Source organism: Anser brachyrhynchus, assembly GCF_964034855.1.
Source record: "Anser brachyrhynchus genome assembly, chromosome: 1".
In the NCBI taxonomy this organism is placed as follows: domain Eukaryota; kingdom Metazoa; phylum Chordata; class Aves; order Anseriformes; family Anatidae; genus Anser; species Anser brachyrhynchus.
This window is the reverse complement of record NC_137694.1, coordinates 5,804,965-5,828,760: the sequence shown is the minus strand read 5'-3', so window position 1 is coordinate 5,828,760 and position 23,796 is coordinate 5,804,965. Positions and strand designations below refer to the sequence as shown.

Below are 23,796 nucleotides of genomic sequence, written 5' to 3'. Positions count from 1 at the left end.
CCACACCCCTTCATGTAACAAAAGGATTCTGCACCACGGTTGCTGCAGGGTATACCAGATGTCTATCCAACCCACTGTCCTGTCTCCATCAGAGGCCAAAAGTGTATGTCTAAAGCAGGATGCAAGAGCAAAGCAACATTTTCCTATCTTCCAAAACTTTGTGGTTCAAGGATGTCCTGAGGATGCTCTATTTTTTGTTACACAAGTTAGGGATGTACTTTTATATTTGAAAATGCCCTACTTACTCTGTACAGTTACCCACTACTAATTACTTCCTTCTCCTCTTTTCAAATTCCCTAATAACGTGGTTAACAAGAAGTGAAAATGCACCCACCTGAAGTTAAATCAGAGAAGATGAGTTCTTTGGAGAGGAGAGTCCCTTTGTTCTGTGTTTGTACTAACTATGTACTAATATAAAAAAACAGGCCAGGGTTGTGGCTCAAGTACTATTGCCGGATCATTTGTAAATGTTTAATTGATGATGTGCTCCCCTGCAGAGCTTTGGGTTGCACCAACTAACTCCTTCAAAATGCCCAAACCTGGCTTGAGGGACAGCAGGTATTGGGGCTGTTCCCAACAGTGAGTCTGGATGGAACAGGAGAAAATTCTTCACCATGCGGGTGGTGAAGCACTGGAACAGGTTGCCCAGTGAGGCTGTGGATGCCCCATCTCTGGTGGTGTTCAAGACCAGGTTAGATGAGGCCATGGGCAACCTGATCAAGTAGGTGACATCCCTGCCTTTTGCAGGGGGGTTGGAACTAGAAGGTCTCTTCCAACCCGAGCCATTCTATGATTCTGTGATGTTACCAGTCTGTCTGGGGTTGCAGGGAGTGTATGCAGGTGGATATGAGCTATGGTGTGCCAATGGGCCTTGGGACTATAGGGTTGTCCTTGACTGTTTTATTCCATACTACTGACATAATCGTAGATGCACACCGACACGTAAGGCATGGACAATGTTGTGGCATAAACCACTATCACCAGAACATTCAGAAACAGTTTTATTACCTTCTGTTTCACTTATCAGTCCTGAGATCAAGTTTTCCCTTCCAGGAAAATTAATTTTAAGACAACAAATGAAACTGTGTAAAGAAACTTTGAGGCATGGAGAATGTTTTGAAATAGGGAGTTCCTCAGACTAGTTTTGCAATGTGTGAAAATTAGTTCCATTTGAAGTGTTTTGTGTCCTGCTTCAATGTCATTTAATTTTTCCTAACATATTTTCTGAAACTTGTGCAGAGATACAAGTTTAGATAAGATAAACCACTAGTAGGATTCATGGATTACCATATTTGTTCTTGTAAAAGCTTTGAAGACTAACTCATAGGAATATTTGAATCAGACCTCATGAGAAAGACTTGCCTGAGGTTTTTAGTAGTTTGAAGTATGAAGTTGATTGGAAATAGCAAGAAAAAGAACTGCTTCTGTATATATTCTGTATATTCTTAGATTCAAAGAAAGATAAGTAGTTGCAGCACGAAAGTGTATATATATATATTTACCATTGAAAGAAAAGGACAAAAAAATTAAACTATGACAATATTGGTTGGTTTTATGGTGGTCAGCTTGTTTTTACATACAGAAATGGTTGATTATCCTTGCTCTGAATTATACAGCTCTTTATTTAGATAAATGCATCAGCTGACAATATTTCCATGATTTTCCAAAAGGTGGCATCTGTGCAGTAGATTATAAAATGTCCTGAAAGGCAAGAAAAATATATCTAAAGAAATGGAATATGTGGATAGATGGAGTGGAGAAATGGAATATGTGTTTCTAGGAAATCATTTTATTGGCTCATTTGAACATATAATTTGTGATTCTGCTGCAAAGAAGCAACATCTGGATCTTTGCTGGTTAGCAGTTGGAACTGGGAGAACTTCTACTATAGGGATACTCTAGAAGAGTATAGAGGTCTGATGCTCATATTCTTTTCTGAACTCATATTCTCCTCTGAACTACTGCTTCCAAATAAGGAAGTTTGAAACCTCTAAAACAAGAAAGGATACTTTGCTGTAATAATACAGTTTACTTTTACTACAATCTTATAGAATATGGTTAGCCCTAATATAGAAATTCCTGGCTAAAAGTGTTTTGTCTGTGTTATGCAAATGTTGTGCATGCTGGATCAGTAACTTCTACCATCCTTAAAGACTAGTCAGGCTCTAGAAATATCATATGCAGTTCTGGGGCAGAGGCTCAACAAACTTCAAGAGGTTACTCTGATTTTTATGAGCTGAAAGTATCATAGTCTCAAGTTTAACAACCGCACGTATCAGTACAGGGTGGGGGACGACCTGCTGGAGAGGAGCTCTGAGGAGAAGGACCTGGGGGTCTTGGTGGACGACAGGTTAACCATGAGCCAGCAGTGTGCCCTGGTGGCCAAGAGGGCCAATGGGATCCTGGCGTGCATTAAAAAGAGTGTGGCCAGCATGTCAAGGGAGGCGATCCTCCCCCTCTACTCTGCCCTGGTCAGGCCTCACCTGGAGTACTGTGTCCAGTTCTGGGCTCCCCGGTACAAAAAAGACAGGGATCTCCTGGAAAGAGTCCAGTGGAGGGCCATAAAGATGATACGGGGCCTGGAGCATCTTCCCTATGAAGAAAGGCTGGGAGACCTGGGTCTGTTCAGCCTGGAGAAAAGAAGACTGAGAGGGGATCTTATCAATGTGTATAAATACCTGAGGTGTGGGAGACAGAGGGATTTGGCCAACCTCTTTTCAGTGGTTTGTGGGGACAGGACAAGGGGCAATGGCCACAAGATAGAGCACAGGAAGTTCTGCACCAACATGTGAAAGAACTTCTTCAAGGTGAGGGTGACGGAGCCCTGGGACAGGCTGCCCAGGGAGGCTGTGGAGTCTCCTTCTCTGGAGATATTCAAGGCCTGTCTGGACGCCTAGCTGGGCAGCCTACTTTAAGGAACCTGCTTTGGCAGCAGGATTGGACCCGATGATCTCTGGAGGTCCCTTCCAACCCCTAAAATTCTGTGATTCTGTGATTCTGTGAAATGAGCACTTATATAAAAAAAGTAGTTCTGATGTGGGCATAAATACACTTGTATGCCCAAAGCAAAATTGTTGGTGGGCTTACTAAAGTGTGACTTTTTTTTTTCTTATTATTTTATTCATAATTTTTTTATTAATAAAGATTTCATCTATGGTGGAGTCTTTATCCTACCATAACAGGAGATCCTGGATTCATAACTTCACTGAAGCAACCCAAATGATGAATATGAGCTGAAGAATAGAAGCCAAATTCTTCTAGGCGCTGCATGTATGTGCTTGCCAGAAAAATTATGGCCAGTCGAAGGGGCAGGAGATGGAAAGTAGCCACCTTGGTTTTGGCGCTTCTTGAAGCCCACTGAGACCACTATACAAGCCTTTCATACTTGGAGCTATATAAGTGCCTTCTGAAGCTTGATACAGGAATTGGGGGCAGCAGAGGCTGCTTATTTATGAGTTACTTAGCAATCCCTGATGCAGCACTTGCCATAATGCATAGCCTCGATGCAGCTTATTCATACTCCTGGCAAGAATTATGCTCATGGGGAGCTGTGCTTTTGGATGCTGCTGGCCAGAATACAAGCACACTTTACTGCTTCTCTTGCAGAGTATGAGTATATCCACTCTGGGGGCAGTTTTAACATTTGGCCCTATGCCTGGACATCATTACTACTGGGCACTTACACTGAATACCAAAGTCTGTACTGAAAAGATTACATTCTCCCAAACCAATATTTTCAATTTGGCCCTCACGCTTCTGACAGCAGGAAACTTTTGGAAACACCATAGGCAGTGTTTGCTGTAAACAGTATTACCTGAAAAACCTGGTGAATATCACAGGTTTCATGAAAGCAAAATAATACAGAGATATAGTACCCCCTAGTTAAATGAGATGAGCTGAAGTGAAGCAGTTAAGCTGTATGTGCTCCACATGGCACAAAAGTTCAAACTGCCTTTAAGCAGCTCTTCTAAGTGAGCATCTGCTTCAAGAGTTTGGGGCAAACAGAATTTACTTGAACTATAGAATATAATATTTTCCTGCCTATACTGCAAACATTTTTTAAATACAATTTTATCCTACTTATTCTACTGATTCTACTGATATTCTATTTTATTCTAGTTATTCTACTGATGAGCAGACAGCAGCACCACATGCAAGTGTACCCTGAATCTAAAAAGGAAGGGAGCTTTGAATTTCAAGTTGTAAATATTCCTATTTATATCCATATCACAATTGCAGCAAAGTGTTTTGCTATCTCTGGGCAGAAAGGAGTATAAAGCAACAACAAAATTTGGGTACAAATCTGAGTATCAACACATTTATGGCATCTCAATGTGTTGGATTTGAAGAAAACCTGTTAGTTTGCTTGGCAGGGGGCATTGACTTAAAAAAAAAGAAAAAAAAAGAAAAAAAAACAAGCATCATACTGCAGCAACTAAACATTTACTTACTTGGTGAACTTAAAACATTTTTGTGGTTGCAGTGGCTTCTTTTGGGACTATTCCCATACCATATTCTTAAGCACATAATTAAGGGCTTTACTGGATCACTGCCTGAACAACCACTGCAGATTTCTGTTGAATGCATATTACGTTAGGGACCAATTGTTAGCTCATTAAAATGAATAGGAAGGATCCTGCTTACGTTGGATCCGGTCTCATCTCAGGACTTCCATCAGAGAAGCCTCATTGTCTGTTGTTTACTGTTTTGCAAGTCACTGAGTTCCCAGCCTTGGAGTCATTGATTGTATTGTATCATCAATGAAGTTAGAGATTTTCCATCAAATTTAAACGGGTACAGGATAGTGCATGAAAAAAGAGAAAGCAGAATCATGTGTATTTGTGATTCTGGGTATTTGAAAAGCAAACAAGAATGCCGTCATGCTCATGAATTCATAGGCACAGAATAGTCCCTGTTTTAGAGCACTGTGTGTGGCATGCAATGTGTTTGGTAATGTGCATTACATTTCTTTGGAACAGCACTGGATACAACTTTTACTCTCCCTCCCCGTCCCTCCATGCCCAGACTAATAAATCTCCCATTTGTCTCACCTGTAGTTACAATAAAGCTGTTCTCAATGGTGTTAACATCTGCCATGGTCATTCTTCGGGGGTGAGAAAGGCAGAGCATTTTCACTGCTCGTTCATTTGTGAACACTAGTTAAGTAAAGCTGTCACTTGTGTCCAATTATGGGTGAAGATTTTATAGCACAGTCTCCTTTCTAAAGCTGAACTGACATGGGCAAACCCCATTTTATAGGCATTCTTAAATTCTTCCCAGCCGTATTTAAAGTCCTTATACTAAGAGATGGCAGGTGTCATGTGTTTTCACAGCTACATTAACAAATGCAATTTTGTGGCAACTTGACCATGCCAATGAAGCAGTAAATTTCTGTAATCTCTATGGTTAAGAATTTCATACAGGAGTTTGCTGGGAATATGTAAAGCCCATTTGTACAGAAGCATGATGAAGATAAAATTAAAATACCTTTACAGTAAAAGCCAAAAAGAGTAAAGTCTGTGGAATTTTTCATTGCTTGAGCAATGAAATGTGTCAGAGAAAAATGCTGAAATGGAAACAAAAATCTTTGCTGGGATTACCCACAGTAGTCTTCTTTTCAAGTGAATGCCACTGATTTAGTGGAGAAGTGATCATTTGGTTTACACAAATAATAAGATGGTCTTATCCTAAAGCATAACTGGGATGCAAAACTTTATAAATCTCTTTTCCAAAGAATGCTTCCTCCCTATTACACTATGCTTATTCTGGGATAACCATCCTCTCTAATCTTTTTGTCCGTTTTAGGGAGATGGTGGCCAAGACTCTCCTATTTCCTAGCACAATTTGCAATCCCCACACCAGAGTTTAAACATTTTGTTGAAGCCTGGGAGATCTGGATTTACAACCACAAACTTTGCTGTTGGAGCTAGGAGACACCTTAGTGTTATTCGGGGCTGCCAAAGACTCCTTAACATCAGTGGCTCAGCCGATGTGAGGGCTGGGTGAGCGTTACATCACACGTAGACCCATCGGGACTATGTAGGGAGTCAGAGAATTGACCCGGCTGGCTGTGCACAAAAATCCATGCTGAAGATGGGACCAACACCACTGTCCCTCTTCCCCAGCTTGTCACCAAACCGTTAGTTCTTCTCAATTGCCAACAGCAAGCAGACAAAAAGCTGCATTTTAATCCTGCAAAAATTAATCTATTATTTTTTTTCTGACCTGTAAGTTATTTCAGTAGAAATTTCCCAGATTTCCTGTTAAATCACATGATACATAATATATAGATATACATACATATATAAATTAAATAAAGATGTAATTTAATCATAACTACTTCACTCCAGAGACTGGATCTTCTGGAAAGTAAAGAAAACAACCCTCTCAGAGTGCAATGTTAGCCAGGGAAAGGATTGATCACAGATTTCTCCTGCAGAAACCGCTCCTGCAGGTTTTACTATGGGGTTCGGGCAAAACCCCTAAAGAACACAGATCAAACAAGAAAACATCTTTGAAAGCTTGTGGCTTGTTGTGAGACAGAAGAGGTGTTTTGGAAGTTACACTTAGCAGCTCCCTCAATCTCTTAAGGCTTCATGCAAGCAACAAGGTTGGGGAGATCAGCTCACACGCTTCTACACTCTGTGTGGCTGCACTGAAGCCAAAAAGGCTATTCACAGAGTGGCCCTTTGAAGTTAGTGGAGTTTTGTCATTGATTTTGAGAGGCCCAGGATTTCATTCGCAGTGTGTAAGGTTAAGCATGTGTGTAAGTCCTGGCAGGATCAAGGCTTAAATGTGTAAACCTGTTCAGCAAGAGTACCCAGCTTTTAATGTCCTGTGAATGTGGTCTCTCTTGCTGTGTGACACTGGATATGCTGCTATTGTTCTTCACTCAAGCGCGAAAGCTTCATTTAGTATGCATATGTCCTTCATAATTGTCGGTGACTTAACATAAGGCAAAAGAAAGGCTTTAGCTGAGCAGCTTATTAATGGAGTGCCTATGGAAAACATTGACTGCATCAGATAGATTAAGAGCCACTATTAATCTATACTTCTGCCTCTTGTTGTCCAAAACACAGACAACAGGCTTTCTGGATTACTTACTGTGTCAGTGGTTTGCACAGTACCTATAAATTAATCACTGAAAATAGCAAAAGTATAATACATAAAATCTTGTGTTGCGAGCTCTTATTTTTGCAAGCAGTTCTATTGATTATTGTCACATTTTCTTCATGTTTCAAAAACAGGCCACTGTTCTTGCCTTACTGAAGACTGTTTCTGAAAAACACTGCAGACCCCAACTCCGGTTCAGCATAGACTTACCTCATTCATGCCTGATGATCAACCTTTTTTTTTATTATTATTATTTTTTTTTTTCAAATGAATGGTAGAATTCATTTTTTTTTTTTTCTAACTTAAACCAATCTTTAGGACACTGAAGATTACTTAAGTGAAAAGAGAAATGAATCCTAAGGAACACCATATTTGTCTGACGTATAGTGTGTCTGTACTGTGGAATGACTTATCTAGCGTGTTCTCATGTCTCTGACAGCTATATTGTATATTTATATACATATGAATATGTATTTCTGTACTGACACATGTAATTTTGGAATTAATAAAATTCTCATTGTAGAAAAACCTGATTGTGATGCTGGCTATGGTCATCTGTAGGGTTCACACTCTCTAGGCTTTATGAACAAGGTTGCTCCAGTCCTTTTTCCTTTATATCCCTCTGTTCAAGTGGTCTGTGAGCCTGCCAACATCACCCACAAATATTCATGCCATGTACTGGGGCACAAAAGCAAACACCTGGGGCCCACACAGGACCCAGATGACACAAGAAGCCCCTCCACAGATGGTTGCATGAGACATGGTGAGCTATGCTGTGATACCAGGGAGCCAGGGTAGCAGATATTTTTAGTGGTGTAAATGGAGCCTTAACTGTACAAACTTAGGAAGGCACGATCTCTGTTTGGAAGCCTTCAAATGCACTGAGCTTCCTTTGGGTAAGGGAACTTATACCAGGAACATCAGCTCATTAAAATGCAGGTGCCTAAATCAGGTGGACTTCAGTGTACTCATGGTGTCTCCTGACTCTCACATATGTTAAAGCATTGCAGCGTAGCTTTTAAATGCCACTGGTCTGCAAAGTAGAACAAATAAAACGATCACAACAGCTCCTTTCACTAGATCAGTTCAGCCTAATAAAAGTAACCATGAGGAACAAGATTAATTGTACATTAAACATGCTGCCTGGAATGCACTTGTGACAGCATCCCCCCAGCAGCGCTTGAGGACTAATGATATACATGAACAACATTACCCTGCTATGCAATCCAGTCCTAATTTCACTATGATTAGCCTTGTTTTAAGTCCACTGCCAGGTATATGAGGCTTGGTAAGTCAATAGTACTATGACTGTTTTTCAAGGTATATAATTTACAGAGTTTTAAGCACTGTGTGTTCATGAAGTAGTTACAAGAGACTCTAAGCAGATGATGAGAAGACGTCTAAATTAAGCAATGCAACAATACAGTTAATTAAGAAAATTTGAGGAGGAGAGGAGGTTAAATGATCTGAGTCTTGGATGTGATGTCCTACAGTGGGATTCAAAGAAAAAAGTCATTTAAAATAGGTCAGATAAATCACTCCCTGAAAGTGCCTGTTTGTTTTATTTGACTGTAACAGGACCCTGAGGTGGTTAGCTCAGATGTAGGTGTATACAGCATAAATATATAAATTTGGGTGAGATGAATCCTACCTCTGGTGTCTAACCACCATGAGCAGAGAGCAGACATTTAGATGAGAGATATGCAGGTGGCTGACAATTTCTGTTTGGGAAGAAAAACAGAAAAAAAAAAGTGTATGCAGCACTTCTGGCTTGCTGCCCCTTTGTTACCTTCCGCATGGAAGTGACAGTGTCTTTAACAACAGGCGTAGGAAAGACTTAGCTCTAAGAGTTCTTGGAGCACATCACCCTTAGGATGGGAGCTAAGTTATAAACCTTGCAGGCCGTCGGAGACACATAGCAGCCAAGGGAGACTTTGTGTGATAATTATAGTCTAGAACTGCACTTTCTGGAGCTCTGCTTCTCTTTTAGCTTTGTTTCATTCTCGCTAACATTTTACTTTTTACCTTAATAGAATAAAATATTTATTTATATTCTTAATTCATATCTAGTGACCTGATAACTACTGCTGTATTGCCTAGGGGATGATGAAAGTAATTAGGAAATATTAGATTATTTTTAGTGTTTCATATACCCTGCACAGGTTCAGGAGTTCCAAGGAGTCTACAGTGAACCATGCACACAGCACCAGGAGATGAAGGATGTATGACTGGCTGCCAGGCCTGTGGAAGGAGTGTATCTTGGCAAGTGTTGGCCCAATCTGTTATCAATCAGATAATGGGGGAGGACCAGAGACTGGAGCCACTGAGCAAAGCTACAGCTGTCTTGCTTCTCTTGGTGATGTAGAGCTACCACAGTGGTTCTTACTGAAAGAAGACCATGGCTAATTCATTAAAGCAAATGGAAACACAGGCTGAGGGAGTTGGTGTTGTTCAGTCTAGAGAAGAGAAGGCTCCAGGGAGACCTCACAGAGGCCTTCCAGTACCTAAAGGGGGCTACAGAAAAGCTGGTGAGGGACTCTCTGGCAGGGAGCGTAGTTGTAGGACAAATTGTAATGGCTTTAAACTGAAAGAGGGTGGATTTAGGTTAAGGAGGAAATTAGATTTAGAAAAGGAGGAATTCTTCACTCTGAGGGTGATGAGGCAGTGGTACAGGCTGCCCAGAGAAGCTGTGGATGCCCCGTCTCTGGAATTGTTCAAGACCTGGTTGGATGGGGCTTTGGGCAACCTTGTCTTGTGGGAGGTGTTCCAGCCCCAGGAGGGTTGGAATTAGGTGCTCGCTAAGATCTCTTCCAACCCAAATTGTTCTATGAAAGAGGTGCCATTACATATTCATAAATTCTTCTGCAGCATCCTGAGAAAGCCTGAGAATCTGGTCTCTCTCAGAAGGAAGTCCATGAAATCCCATCATTACTGCCCATAGCAACTTTGGGATTTACCCCAGTTCCATCTGCTGCATGTAACTCAGACTTGCAGTGATTTTGTATGGAGAGCTGGAGATATGGAAGAAATACTGAATTATGCCAGCTTTTTTCCTGTAAAGAAAATTCATAGCTATGTTATCAAAATTTCTAATTATAAAATATCTTTAATATTTTATTAATAGGAGGGGAGGGAAGATGCCAAAACTTATGGCATTTCACAAATTAAGATTATGGGTTGACTTCTGATTGGGTGACAGGGCCCTAATAATAAAACTCATAATTTTATACTACATTCCTCTGCTGATGATAAAAGTTCTTTGCACATAATAGCACCATTTCTATTCAGGAATCTTGTTAACAGTTGTAAACTCAGATTATCATTTTTATTAGCCTAGTGTTTTCTTATTTCTGTGATACTGACAGGAAATTACAGCAAGGTTTCTGCCTTGCTTTTTTTTTTTTTTGTTGTATTGAAAGCAATTCCATTCAGCAAGAAATTTCCAGATGCTGGACAGAGGAGAGTATTGCTAGAAGCCAACAAGAATTTCAAGTGCACAGGATAGTTAAAAAAAATAAGATTAGTTAAAAAATAAAGACTGAATTCAAATAGCAAGTAGACTCGTAGTTTATTATTTCTTAAAGATACAGCTGACTTTTTTTTTTTTTTCCTTTAATGCTTTAGGAACAAAGTCTTTTCACCAAGTTCAACATCTAAACTTGGCTGTACTTTGCTGTCCCGTTGCCTCATAACAGTAACTTTGGCATCGCCTCTATGACAGAGTACACCTGGCTATGCCCAAGCCCTACTTCTTGCAGCCTTTTCCACTACTGTGGTGCCAGCCATGGGCAGTGGGTATCAACCACTGTGGACTTCTCATGGCTTTGGGTGATCACCAAACTCAAATGAGCCTATTGGCAGTTGTTTCAATCCATTAAGCCACTTGAACATTGTAAAAGCACTGTTTCTAAGAGAATGTGAGACTATAGCTGCATAATTTACTGTCAACTGCCTACAGTTTATTCATATTACATCAGATACGCTTCTAACTGTCAGTTGATACAGAGTGAATAAAAACTTATTTCCATAACAAGAACACTGAATTCAATCCTTTTCTTCTGCTGTTATAAATGGATGAGAGTTTAGGATTACAAGGGACAAAGCCTAATTTTCTGGGCCTTGGTGTTGGGAAGGAGGGGTTGCAAGTTATCAGGGCAAAAGTAAGGTGTGAGATCTACAATGACCTCATTTCCCAAGATACCAGCATTTTATGAACAAGCAAAGTAAATCTTCAGAAAAAGTATCACAGTGCTTGAAATCAAGGCTGAAATAGGGAGAGACAAACCTCTGCAAGTGCAGCACCCTTTAACCCTGTGCCCTAACAAGTTCCTGTGAAAGAATGTGACTTTCCATATGGCATTGACACGTCCTTCTCTTCTCTCCAGGGACATGAAAGGAAGCCTGTGTTCAGTCCCTGATACTCATCTCCCTTCTCCCTGCACAACTTCACCCCTATAATCATGGTATGCATTTAGCAAAATAGACCTTTACATTTGGAAACCTCAAAGTATCACTCTGTGGATGATTGCTTTTGAGACACGTCATTTTAAATATTAAGGAAAATAGCTTTCAAGAAGTTAGAGGACTGAATCACACTGGATTTCCAGCACCACTATCTTTCTCTGAAAAATCGTATCCTACGTTCAAAAAGTTTTCCTCAGTACAGCCACAAACCTGTGAGTATTTAACTGTAAGAGTAGTATTTATTTACGTAGTTTACTCTAAATATTTCAGTAAAAACCTGCAGGATCACTTCTTAAGTATAATGGCAATTAATTGCAGTTATAAAAAGGAAGAGATTTCAGCAATCGTAAGATTCAGTCCTGGGAGTACTCATCAATTTCCTCTTAAATACAGGACAAGCTCAGCCTTTCTCTTGATTTTAGTAGGTGTTGTAGCATTTAATACCTGTCAGAATCATATGTAGAAAGTCTGAGAATAAAAACAAAACAAAACAAAAACAAGTCGCCTTACAAGTTTCATAAGGGTTGAAACAAAGAAAAGCCAGTACATCTCTAATTTCCTGAAAAAAATGTATTATTGTCAGGAAAAGACTAGAAAGCAGATCTCAAAAAATCAAGGGATTTGTAAGGCAGGAATTGCAACATTTATAATACAGGTCTGATTATATCTGGCAGGCTTGCATTCATAGGAAGCTATCCAGAGCATCAAACCCATTCTTTGCAAAAACAATGGCAGGTATTTCATCTCAAAGTTTGTCACTTCCTTGCAATTAGCTGCTAAAGAGCTATGACAAGGTATGAAGTAGAATATCCCTCCCCCCTTTCTCCAGAAGAACAATGCAAGGGAGAGCAAGAACTTTACCCAATATACAATAAATCCCGGAGACGGTGATCTCACTCAATGCAAGCTGAAAAATATTTATTTATTTTTTAAAAAGTTTCAGTGTTGCACTTCTCTACCTAGTAAACAGCTGAACAGGCAGAATGATACCCAAGACCATCTCCTCCACCCCCATCTCCACCCCCGTCGTATCAGTGCTTCAGGCAGCGTTTGAAAAAAAATCACACACACAAACCCCCCAACTCAAGTATCTTTTCTGATAGGAGCATGGAACAGCACCCAAAAAACAATCAAGTCCTCATTGTCATAGTGCGACAATCACAGCACTGCTTCTGTTGAGCAAATAGTCAATTCACAGGGAGAAAAGCATCATGAGGACAGACACGAAAGCTGTTATTATCCATTTTAAGTAATAGGAGAAGGTCACATATCAAGCAGTTACACCTTTTCATTACAACCTAACCCTCCACAGCAGGGGAACAACACTTATGACTGCGTTAGATATACAAAAGCTTTCAGCTCCAAAAAAGGAAAAGAAAAGATGGGGAAGAGAACAAAAAAATTAAATTCGCCTTACCAGCACGTTGCAGCACCAACTTGCTTAAAGGAATGTTGCCTTTACAGGTTTCTCTTTTAATTATCCTGGAAGCAGAAAGGGGAAAAAAAAGAAAAAAAAAAGAAGACGAAGCAGGGTAGTTAAATTAGCGTGTACTAGAATCTTTGCAGTTTGTCACAGAGTAGAAAAATACAGAAAAAAAAAAGCAAAGAAAGAAAAAAAAAAAAAGAAAAAGAAAGCTCAGTAATTTAAATTTGCTGTCAGTTCAGGCAGCATCGCTCTGTCCCGCCCCTCTTCCCACTGGGTTCTACTACCTGCAGGGCTGCAACTGACAGCTACTGTGCAAACAAAAAAAAAGGCAAAAAGCATGCTGGGACCATGCTGTCTGCTGTCTGAGTCTCTCTCCACTTCTGATGACTGAAAATCATTAGTGGAAAGGTTCTGTTTTTGTTTGCTGGAATTTTCTAAGTTGTGTTCTTTGCATGAAATTTAATTTAATTTTAATTGATATGATGCAGCACGTGACAGAAACTGGTGGTTGTGTTTCTCAGCTCTCCTCAAAATGGAAACTAACCCGAACAGATTGATTTTAATAGTATGGTATATGTAGAATACATGCAGACATTTACCTTGTTGTGTTTAGTAGACTGCATTCAGCCCTTTCTGTAATACTATGTACAAAAATGTTTGCTTGAAAGGGAAGTCAGGAAAGTCTTTCAATACAAAGTGGTTAAAACTCCGGCACACAAAAGAGATGCCAGTAGTTTTTTCTTTGCTATGCTTTTAGTTTTTCCTTCTAAACTTTTTCAAATAATTTTTTAAGAACAAAAACTGACAGAAGTCAGAGGCATAATGAACAACTGGCAAAACACTCATGTAAATGAACGAACAAAAAATCTGAGTACATAAAAAGCTGTTTTAAACCAGATGTTTAAAATCACTCTTGAAGGTCTGTGTTACTATTAGTAGATTGCATACATCATATGAGTGTGAAATATTTGATGAAAACCAACAAGAAAATCAAGTACAAGAGCTATAAATGCCTTTTTATAGCTATTTTTATTGTTGCTAACAGGCTTTTAGCAACAGGGCTAAAATCATCCTTCCAAAACAAAGAGAGACATAATCTATAACTTCTAACTATAAATGTATTCACCAAAATATGGTTCCCACCTAATTATAAAATAAAATTAAAAGAGTGAAATGATGCTTTTCCTTAATACTTTAGTAGTAATTGCCTGGATCATGCCACGGTAAATATGCAACATTTGTATTCAGTGATTGCTCTACTTATGTGTGTAACCATAAAATAAAAAAGCTGAAATGTTTAAACTTAATTAAATTAATCTCTGTTTTACTCGAAGTTTGCCATTTACACAGGAAGAGATACATGTACGCTGAACATGCCTGCCATAGACAATTGGCTTCTAAACAGATTTGTAAAAACTCTGCAGAAACTAATTGCTACTGTAGCTGCACCCCTTCTGCTGCCTTTATTCATCAAAGTAGCTCCAACTGGATGACTCCTGCCACCAAAAGCTGCACAACAGGGCTCAATGTGTAGGGTCTGCCCTACAGCTCACATGAGGCTCCTGTTCATTAAGTGACTGCTATATTATGTTGGTGCCACATTCACCTTTTAAGTTGCTTTCTCCACTTTTAAAACCTCCAGACCCCTTTAACACATTACCATCTCAAGCTTTTTCTACAAATGGTAGAGATCTCTCACCCTAGGTCTTAAATTGGTGTAGCCAAGATCCATTTCTCTGCAAAGTTTACCAAGCTTTCTTCACAGTCTCAGGCTATACACAAGTATGTTTTGCTATCATTTTTGGGCTCAGTGTCAGTGTGGAGGCAAAAGACAGCATAGAGAGTTGTCTTCAAAATGGAAATGTAAATAGATAAGGACAGTGAACAGGATTTGGAAGAGGTACAATGGCAGATTCCCCAAGTAGTCAGCAAAAACGCAGCTCTTCTCTGCTAGAATGTTGTGCTCGTTTACACTTCTGTGGCAATGAAGCTCTATTTTAATGCTAGCAAGATGTTCTAGTATACATTTTTCTCCAAGTCCAATGTCCCTTGCCTCTCTGTCCTTTGTTTTAGCCACAAGAATTTCCTTCTTTCTTGCTACTTTTTAAGATTAAAAAATTGGCAAAAAGACAAAAAAAAAGTGTTCTTGATGACTTGACAACATTTCATCTCTATTTTGATATTTTCATGCATATACGCATGCACACATACATACACTTGCTCAATTTCAAAATTCCATTAAATTAAACTAAGTTATTACCCTTCTATATCTCCTTGCAAAAGTCAAGGGTGGCCTGTTTTTAATGCACTTGGCATTTTAAACAAGGCACTCAGAGCTTCAAAAGACAAATAATTGAACTTTGTCTTTAATGGAATAAGGTAGTGCACTAAATAACAAAAACTAAAAAAGCTAGATTTAGCAAGGAGATACAGTCAAGAAGGCAATTTGACTAATTGGTTGAGAAAAATGCACAAGAGCTCATAAAATCAAACATTTATAGAAACATCTTACTTGTGCTGTTAACTTCAAATAAAACTAGTAGTAAAGTAAGCTGCTAATAATAAAGGACACCAGAAAACACAAGGACTAACACTGAGGTATTTAGAGAACAGTATGATTGAAAGCTGTGAAAGCTTCATTTACTTCAGAGTTTTAGTGGTGCTGTGTGTTACTATTAACCATTTAATGTCTTTGTTAAAATCTAATTTTGATTAAGGATCATATACTTTGGACTGTAGAAGTAAGCCAAGTCAGGTACTAAGAAAGAAGTAATACTTGCTTTGTGGTTCTACAATCAGTTCTTAATGAACCAGTTAAATTAAAGAAATAGTAATTAATTGAAGTTTCATACCATCTAATGCAACAGAAAGTGTCAAATTAACCTGTGTATCCTTTACAAAACACCATTGAGTGAAACATTTTCTGATCTTGTTTGAGTAATATTTTTGCCTTTAAATTCAGTGGAGTTAATATTGACAGGGATTTTTTCAGTTTACATGTCATTGTTGACCAAGGATTGGGTCCTAAAAACACTGAAACCATTTTGGGAATTTCCATTCCATTCCATTCCATTCCATTCCATTCCATTCCATTCCATTCCATTCCATTCCATTCCATTCCATTGTGCCTTTCTGCCCCTTAGAAATAAATGAGCTCACAGAATCATAGAATCATAAAATATTTGGAGTTGGTTTACATATGTAAAGGGAATATAGAGAAGGTGTGAATTATATGTCCAATAGGTATCAATGTGTTTTTGTGTAAAGAGTGAAGTCCTTTGTCATAAGGAGACTTGGAAATAAACATGGACCAGCTATGACTTTCACCTTTCAGTGGTCTCACACATTTTAAGAATTACCATCTGTATTAATTATGTTGAAGTGATAGCCAACCTCCAGTGATTCCATGTACCGTATTTCTTTGTGTACAAGCTAACACTTCTGTTACACTAATTGCTTCCTCCTGCAGCTTTAAATTAAGGGTGGCTTTATCATACATTTAATTGCTTTCCCCTGCAGCTCACAAGGAAAAGGTGGTTGAAGGTGGCTTCTAAACAAAGATATACAGTAATTAAAAGCTCTTTTAAATATATATATATATATTTTTGTACAGCACCTGCTGTTAGCAGTGCACTTTCTCTACAGTTCTTTATAGTTTTTGAATCCAGTGCATTATTTCAGAAGTGGTGTCTTCTTAGAGGATCTCTATATCTGATATGCTGACCTATATAAGTTTAATTACTCTGTGCTGCGTGTGGCCGGGGGGGGGGGGGGAGGGGACGACGATGACATGGGGTAACAACAGAAGCTCTCACCTTCCCTCAGCAAAGTGCACCCCATAAAAAGGGTTTGATAAAGTGAAAAGTAAGGTTGTAAACTTCTGATTGCTGTGTGGTTAATAAACACTTTTTTTTTTTCTTTTTTCCCAGAAGAAAAAATTTACGTGTTTGTTAGTTTCCATTAAAACACATCTTGTAATGTGTTTACCAAAATCTCTTATGGAGAAAAAAAAAATTCTGTAGTTTATGTGGTTTAATAAATGACTGTTACACATCCTAGACCTTTCCAGTTGCCTCACCCGTGGTTGAATTCATTGCTCATACCTATGTTGCTGTATGCTCGGTACATTCTGTTGTCTCCTCAAAGGGGGATAAACACAACAACAACAAAAAACCTCTACAGAATTTGGTGTTTTTATAAATCAAGTCATTTTTTGAGTGTTATCCTTCCCAATGTTCATGTCTTAAGATAGCTTGCAGCATGGAAATAAAACCCTAAGACGTGAGAGAGAGATATAGAGGCTGTGTATGTTCCCTCTTTTTTCACAAGAAGTATAATGTGAAAGATAAGCATGCCACCGCTATTCATTAAGAGTTTGGGGTTTGTTTTGATGATTGTTTGCATTCAATGTGTTGTTAACCGATCATTTGGTGGAAAACTCCAGCTGCTGGAATAGTTAAAAAGAGAAAGAAAATTAGGCAACAATTTTGTAATGGTGCAATGGTAGCCTTGGCTCCAAGCTGGAAGAGGATGTTTTCTGTGCTGGTGTAAGTAGCAGAAGGAAAGAAAACAATCAGACATATATCAAGTTTAAGTGTCCATAACAAGAATCATAAAATGGTTTGGGTTGGAAGGGATCCTAAGGATCATCTAATTCCAACCCCTCTGCTATGGGCAGGGACACCTTCCACTAGACTAGGTTGCTCAAAGTCCCATCCAACCTGGCCTTGAACACCTACAGGGATGGGGCATCCACAACCTCTCTGGGCAGCCTGTTCCAGTGCCTCACCACCTTCACAGTGAAGAATTTCTTATATCTAATCTAAATACAGATGTTATTTATTTAACATTTTTTTTTCTGATACACATCTCTGCATAACTCCAGCATGTGTTCCTCAGAAGCAAACCTTCCAGGCACATTCAAATGTATTTTCACAATACATAGTTATGAATAATTCATTCTTCCACTAGCACTGACTTATTATTTGCTGATATACTGAGACTGCATAGAACAGCTTCCAGTACTCAGAGTCAATTGCTCTTACAACATTAATCCATCTATAGCTTCTGCCATTGAAAGAACTGGTCAGATCAGAGACTACATGCTGCCTAAATACCCTTTTCTTCAAGGTTCAAATGACTAGTTAACAAAGCAACTGCTTTAACCATACCTTTATTAGTCTGTGATTTCTGAGTCACGAACCCTTTACGATTATGAAGCTTATTCCCTGGCAAACATCACTCCATCCTCTTGGACTCTAAATTAATGCCCAAGAATGTGATCACTTTGATGGGACCAGCTGTTTCTTCTGCTGCCAAAGCACTCCAAACACTTTGGCAGCTTCCCTGAGTGTGCTCAGTAAATCCTGACACATACCATAAAAGCGTGCTCTGTGGGCTCCTGAGTAAAAAGGCATCCATGTATGTAGCAATGACCCTGATATTTGAATTTTGAGTTCACTCTTAAATGTGTAAATCTAGGAGGTATCCAACATGAATTCAGAAAGTGCAGGTTGGTGGCTCCTGAACCAACAATATCTTTATTGCCTTCCAGCTTAAAACTTAACAGGTGAGAAGTATGCAAATATACAGTCAAAGCCATGAATTGGCATTTATTGAGCCTGTCTGTAAAATCTTCTTTATCTTTTGCAATCGTTATAGGAGGATCAAGGAACATCAGACCAGTCAAAAAGGTATTATTAATAGGACTAGGAGAAGCACTTTTCAAAGTTTCCCAATGTTTTTCTTTATATAAGCCTATTTTCAGTTGCTTATGGCTTTTTACCACACAACATTTTGGGATTAAATTTTCTCTGCTAGGGGTCTGCCTTTGACTGTTGGAAAATTTCAGCCAAATCAACCCAGTCTTTGCTGAGAGCCAGGCTGTGGGAAAAGCATCTTAAGATGTCAGTAGGCTTTTCTTTCAGATCTGCAGCTATTGTGTTTCTGCCAGATTTCCTGCAGAGACTTCAAATTTGTCCAGAAGGGTGGCATTTATGTCAAGCAAATAAACAAACAAAAAATCCATAAAGAAAGTTATACAAATAAATGCACTTCTGGAGAAGCTGGAGAGAAACACAGGATGCCCAAGCTATATCCTGCATGGCTTAGGAGATGGCGCAGCATGACTGGGATGACAAGATCACACCATCCTGATTTTCGAGGAGAACGTTCAGAATGGAAGGCTTGGGCATATGGATTTTAGCAGTGCAGTGCCTTTTGCTCTCAAGGCTGTAGCCTACTTCACTTAATAGTGTAGATATGGCCATTACTGTAAGTGCTGAGCACTTGAACTGTTGGTAGGAATACTTTGAATCTGAAGATGAGCAAAGCAAGAGCTGGATAGGAAGGAATATGTCAGAGAAAGAAAGGTCAGAATATGCCTGGAAAAAAAGAGGACTAAAACTGAGGTGCTGCTGGAGAGCAGTATGGGTTGTCTGTGCAGGACTTCTTGCCTGGAAGTAAGGAGGGAGCATGCAGCCAGTGGAATTGTTTCAGAGATGGAGACTGAAGAAGTGCTGTTGGAAATAGGCTGGATGGGTAAAGAGATGTATAATGAAAATTGCTTAGCATCACAGAATCATAGAATCATTACGGTTGGAAAAGACCTCCAGATCATCTGGTCCAACCATCCCCCTGCCACCAATGTCACCCACTAAACCATGTCCCTAAGCACCATGTCCAACCTTTCCTTAAACACCCCCAGAAATGGCGACTCTACCACCTCCCTGGGCAACCCATTCCAATGCCTGACTGCTCTTTCTGAGAAGAAATCTCTCCTCATTTGCAACCTAAACCTCCCCAGTGCAACTTGAGGCCATTCCCTCTAGTCCTATCACTAGTTACCTATGAGAAGAGGCTGACCTCCAGCTCCCCAAACCTTCCTTTCAGGTAGTTGTAGAGAGCAATAAGGTCTCCCCTGAGCCTCCTCTTCTCCAGACTAAACAACCCCAGGTCCCTCAGCTACTCCGATCATATAACATGGGCTTCAGGGGAAGGGATGAATATTGTGAGTGGTCTTAACCATAGCTTTCCTAACTTTTTAAGTGCTCAACTTCTATTAACAGTGACGTTCTGGAACAGCTTCTTGCTTTGCTAGGAACAGTTTGTACTCTTAATGTACTCTTACCCTTGCTTGAGGTCCATGGTGTTATTGAACATTTAAGTTAATAATAATTAATGGCAATGTAATAACCAGTCAAATCTCATTAAAATCTTAACTAGTTTCTTTGCTTGTTACTTATTTTTTTCCTTCATTTGTCTGTTCTGACAGCAGAGCTTTGCCTTGAAGGGCAAGAACATCCCATCTGTTGAGCTCTGAGGGTGTAAATGCTCTTAAGAAGAATACTTCCCTCTTTCTGGTATATATGAGTGGCTGGGAGACCCAGCAATGGGTCTCCCAGCACTGGAAACAGGTAATCTCTGTCTCCCTCATGGCTAACTATGTACAAATTGTGTCATGCACACAAAGGGTGGATCCAATTGGGGCATATGTTATCATATAGCTGCAGTCACACAGAGGCCCTCAACATGAATACTATTAAAATGTGAAACATTCATAGATTATTTTAGGCTTCACAGAGAGCCATAACAGCCACTGCAATAAATCAGAGCAGTTTCCAGGCACTTATGTATCAGTGCACCCTAGCTGTCACTTTACAGGCTGCAGTACATCTCTGCCTTGCTGCTGGATCCTACGCTTCAGGCACGTTCCCAAAGCCAGAGCTCATGTGTGTGGCTTGCTCGAAGAATTGTACTCCAACAGTGCTGTGATGGTCTCCTGTACAGACCTGGAGAGAGGCCTAGGGGTCAAAATATGTGTCAAACCCCTACTGTCTGTCTGAAAAACTTTCTCTATATTCATCCCAAGATTGCAGCTGAACTCCCCTTCTGGATTCCTTTGTTGTCTAATGAGGCAGGAGCAGGATTGGATTTTCCCAAGGACAAGTGTGCAAAAGAGCAATCTGTCTGCTTCATGCCTATATTGTCAGAAATCTCTGTTCCTTTAATAGGACATTAAATGATCATTTGACATGAAGTAGAAAAAACAATGACCTTAAGCACAGATATTCCTAGGTATAATTGCGTTATTGTTCTATGGTAAATTGTTTAGGTTGCCAGTGCAAAATTAGGAATTTGAATGTTGCACCTTGCATAAACAATGCAGCAGCAAATGTTTTTTTTTTTTTTTTTTCCATGTAAACTATATTTGTTTCAATTCAATTGACTTCGGGTAATTCAATGGAAGCAGTTATTATTTACAGCAGAAATTAAGATAGATTTTATTAAAGTTTTGTTCCTAACAATGAAACTCATTAATCATTCTTAAGTATTGTACATAAAATAGGAATCTCTCACTGCAATCACAGAAACAGGATATATCAGAAGAAATAAAAAAGTCATATAAATTAGATCAATCTGAAAATTACTGTTTACTGAGGAAAGTCTTCTGGACTATAAAGGATTTAATAAAAAAAATATTCAAAATTAAGAGCTTTTGGAAACAAATTTCAGTAGTTTAATTGAGAAAAACAATAGAGTTAATTTATAAAACAATATCAGTATATACATAGAAAATATTTCATGACATAAAACCGCACTGATAGAGGAAATTCCATATACTGAGAGCAATTTATGAAAATGTGCACTACTATCTCCATGCAGTCAATATATAAGATAAGTTTAAAAGATAGAACATCCCCACAGATACAGAGAAAGTCGAGGACAGGAAGAAAGGCCAATCTCTGAACACAGAGTGCAATCACTTGGAACATACTGCTACTGTTTCATTTCCAAAGTGGTTTAGATGAAATAGTAATTAACTAGGTACTAGGGCTGATCTGCAATATTTGTCCTATTAATTAGACTTGTCAGACCTGGCAAAAAAAAAAACAAAAAAAAAAACCAACAAAGCGAAACAACAACAACAGCAAAACAATACTGAACAAACCAAACAAACAATCACAGTATAACAAAATATCCTGAACTGGAAGGGACCCACAAGGATCATGGAGTCTGACTCCTGGGTCCACACAGAACCACCCCAAAAGCAAACCTTACGTTGGGAGTGTTGTCCAAGCACTTCTTGAACTCCAGCAGGTTCAGTGCCATGACCACTGCCCTGGGGAGCCTGTGCCAGTGCCCAAACACCTTCTTAATGAAGAATATTTTCCTGAGAGAAAGAAACAAAATATTCTACCCCACAAGAAAACGCTGAAGCGAGTCCCTTCAGGAGACCTAATGAATTTGAGACATGCTTTGCTATAAATCACATTTTATCAGGTGGGACAGGAAGTAGCACAGGTTACAAGTGTGAAAGATCTGCTGTGTTTAGCAGTTTAATTTCCAATTTTACCAAAGTTCATTATTGCACAACTCTAAAGTTTCCTGATCTTTACTTCAAATGCCTGGAGTGCTAAAACTTATGTCTTCTCTATATGTGGCTGTTGCTACTGATCTTGATTTTGATCTCTTTAATTTCATCTCATGCTCATTGGCCAACTATAATGAAAATATCGGTAGAAGAGGAAAATATTTATTTTTGGGTGGGTGTGCCCACTTTCACATTACTTCTTCACGAACTTCTGCTTTGTATTCTTATAAATCAATTATTCCTAGAAAGAAAGAAAAAAAAAGTCTTCTCATCCTACATGTTGCTCTCTGGTACAGAGATGCTTTAATTTGCAGATGGTCTGTCAGATATTGCCATGCACACAGCTACAATGTTTCATCACGTTTTATGGCATGTGATTTTTTCCTAAGCCTTTATATCAAAAGTATTTTTTTTCCTGCTTCACGTTGCAAATTTATCTCTAAGTTTTCTTTTACCCCGTATTTCTTTCAATAAACCTGCTTTTCAGGTTCTTTTTACCTTTGTTCCTTTGCTACTCAGCATTAATTACTTTTCTCTATTGGGATTAGCTTGCAATTTTCCACGCTAAACATAATTTTGCTTTAAGCCCATATTTCTAACCTATTCAGGTCCTCTTGCATTATTTCACTGGGGTTGATAACCTTTACCGATTTTAGTGCCATCTGCAACTTTCACTAGTATTCTATTTACTCTTTTCCCTTGGACCAAAATGAAGACATTAAGGCTTGACCTGACTCCAAGAGTACCTGCTAGACACTTTCCAACAACTTTCAACTTCGTTTTTCATTACCCATCATTTAGAACACTCTAGAAGTTTTCAATGTGAGTGACAATATAAAGATGTTTCTCCATACTTAGAATATCTACTATAAATAATGGTAAGTAAAACTAAAACTCATCAAACCCTAATAAAATAGTCAGTAGACTTTCTCTCTGCATAGCTCACTGGTATATATATTGCTTTGATTGTTAAAAAAACAAACGTCTAAGTAGTAATCCTCTTTCTGGCTAGAAAATGAACATAATCCAAGTTTTTATCAAATTGTTCTGAAATATGTTATACTGCTGCTTCATTACAGCATCTGTGAATAAAATTTTAGTAGATAACAATGCAGAAAGTTGGTGTTTACCATGTAGCTGAAGGATCATTTCAATTTTTGTGTTGTAGAAAGAGTTATGGGAGCCCCTGGACCTGTATCTCAAATTAGAAGGAAGTTGCTTGAATGTTTCTTGAGGTTCTGGGCCTTCCTCCAAGAGACAGAATAAGTAAACTCCCAATGGTTCATGTTATATTGCCATTGGAGTGCATGTGGCAATGTCATGATTATCTCATCAGAAGAATGAGGTAGGCGTGTAGGGAGCACCTGACTCTCATAGTGCTCTGTAATATGTCCTTACAGTCGATTTTGAAGATCACATG

The 23,796-nt window shown here is 39.0% G+C and overlaps 1 protein-coding gene across 1 annotated transcript in view; it reads right to left on the bottom strand.

Moving 5' to 3' along the window:
* The window catches only part of CELF2 (CUGBP Elav-like family member 2), a 567,685-nt gene extending 554,410 nt beyond the window's left edge, over positions 1-13,275 (bottom strand). Inside the window, exon 1 of the mRNA XM_080580950.1 lies at positions 12,995-13,275. The gene's annotated coding sequence lies outside the window, so the exon portion shown is untranslated. The remainder of the gene's footprint in view (positions 1-12,994) is intronic.
* Between the last annotated feature and the right edge of the window lie 10,521 nt (positions 13,276-23,796).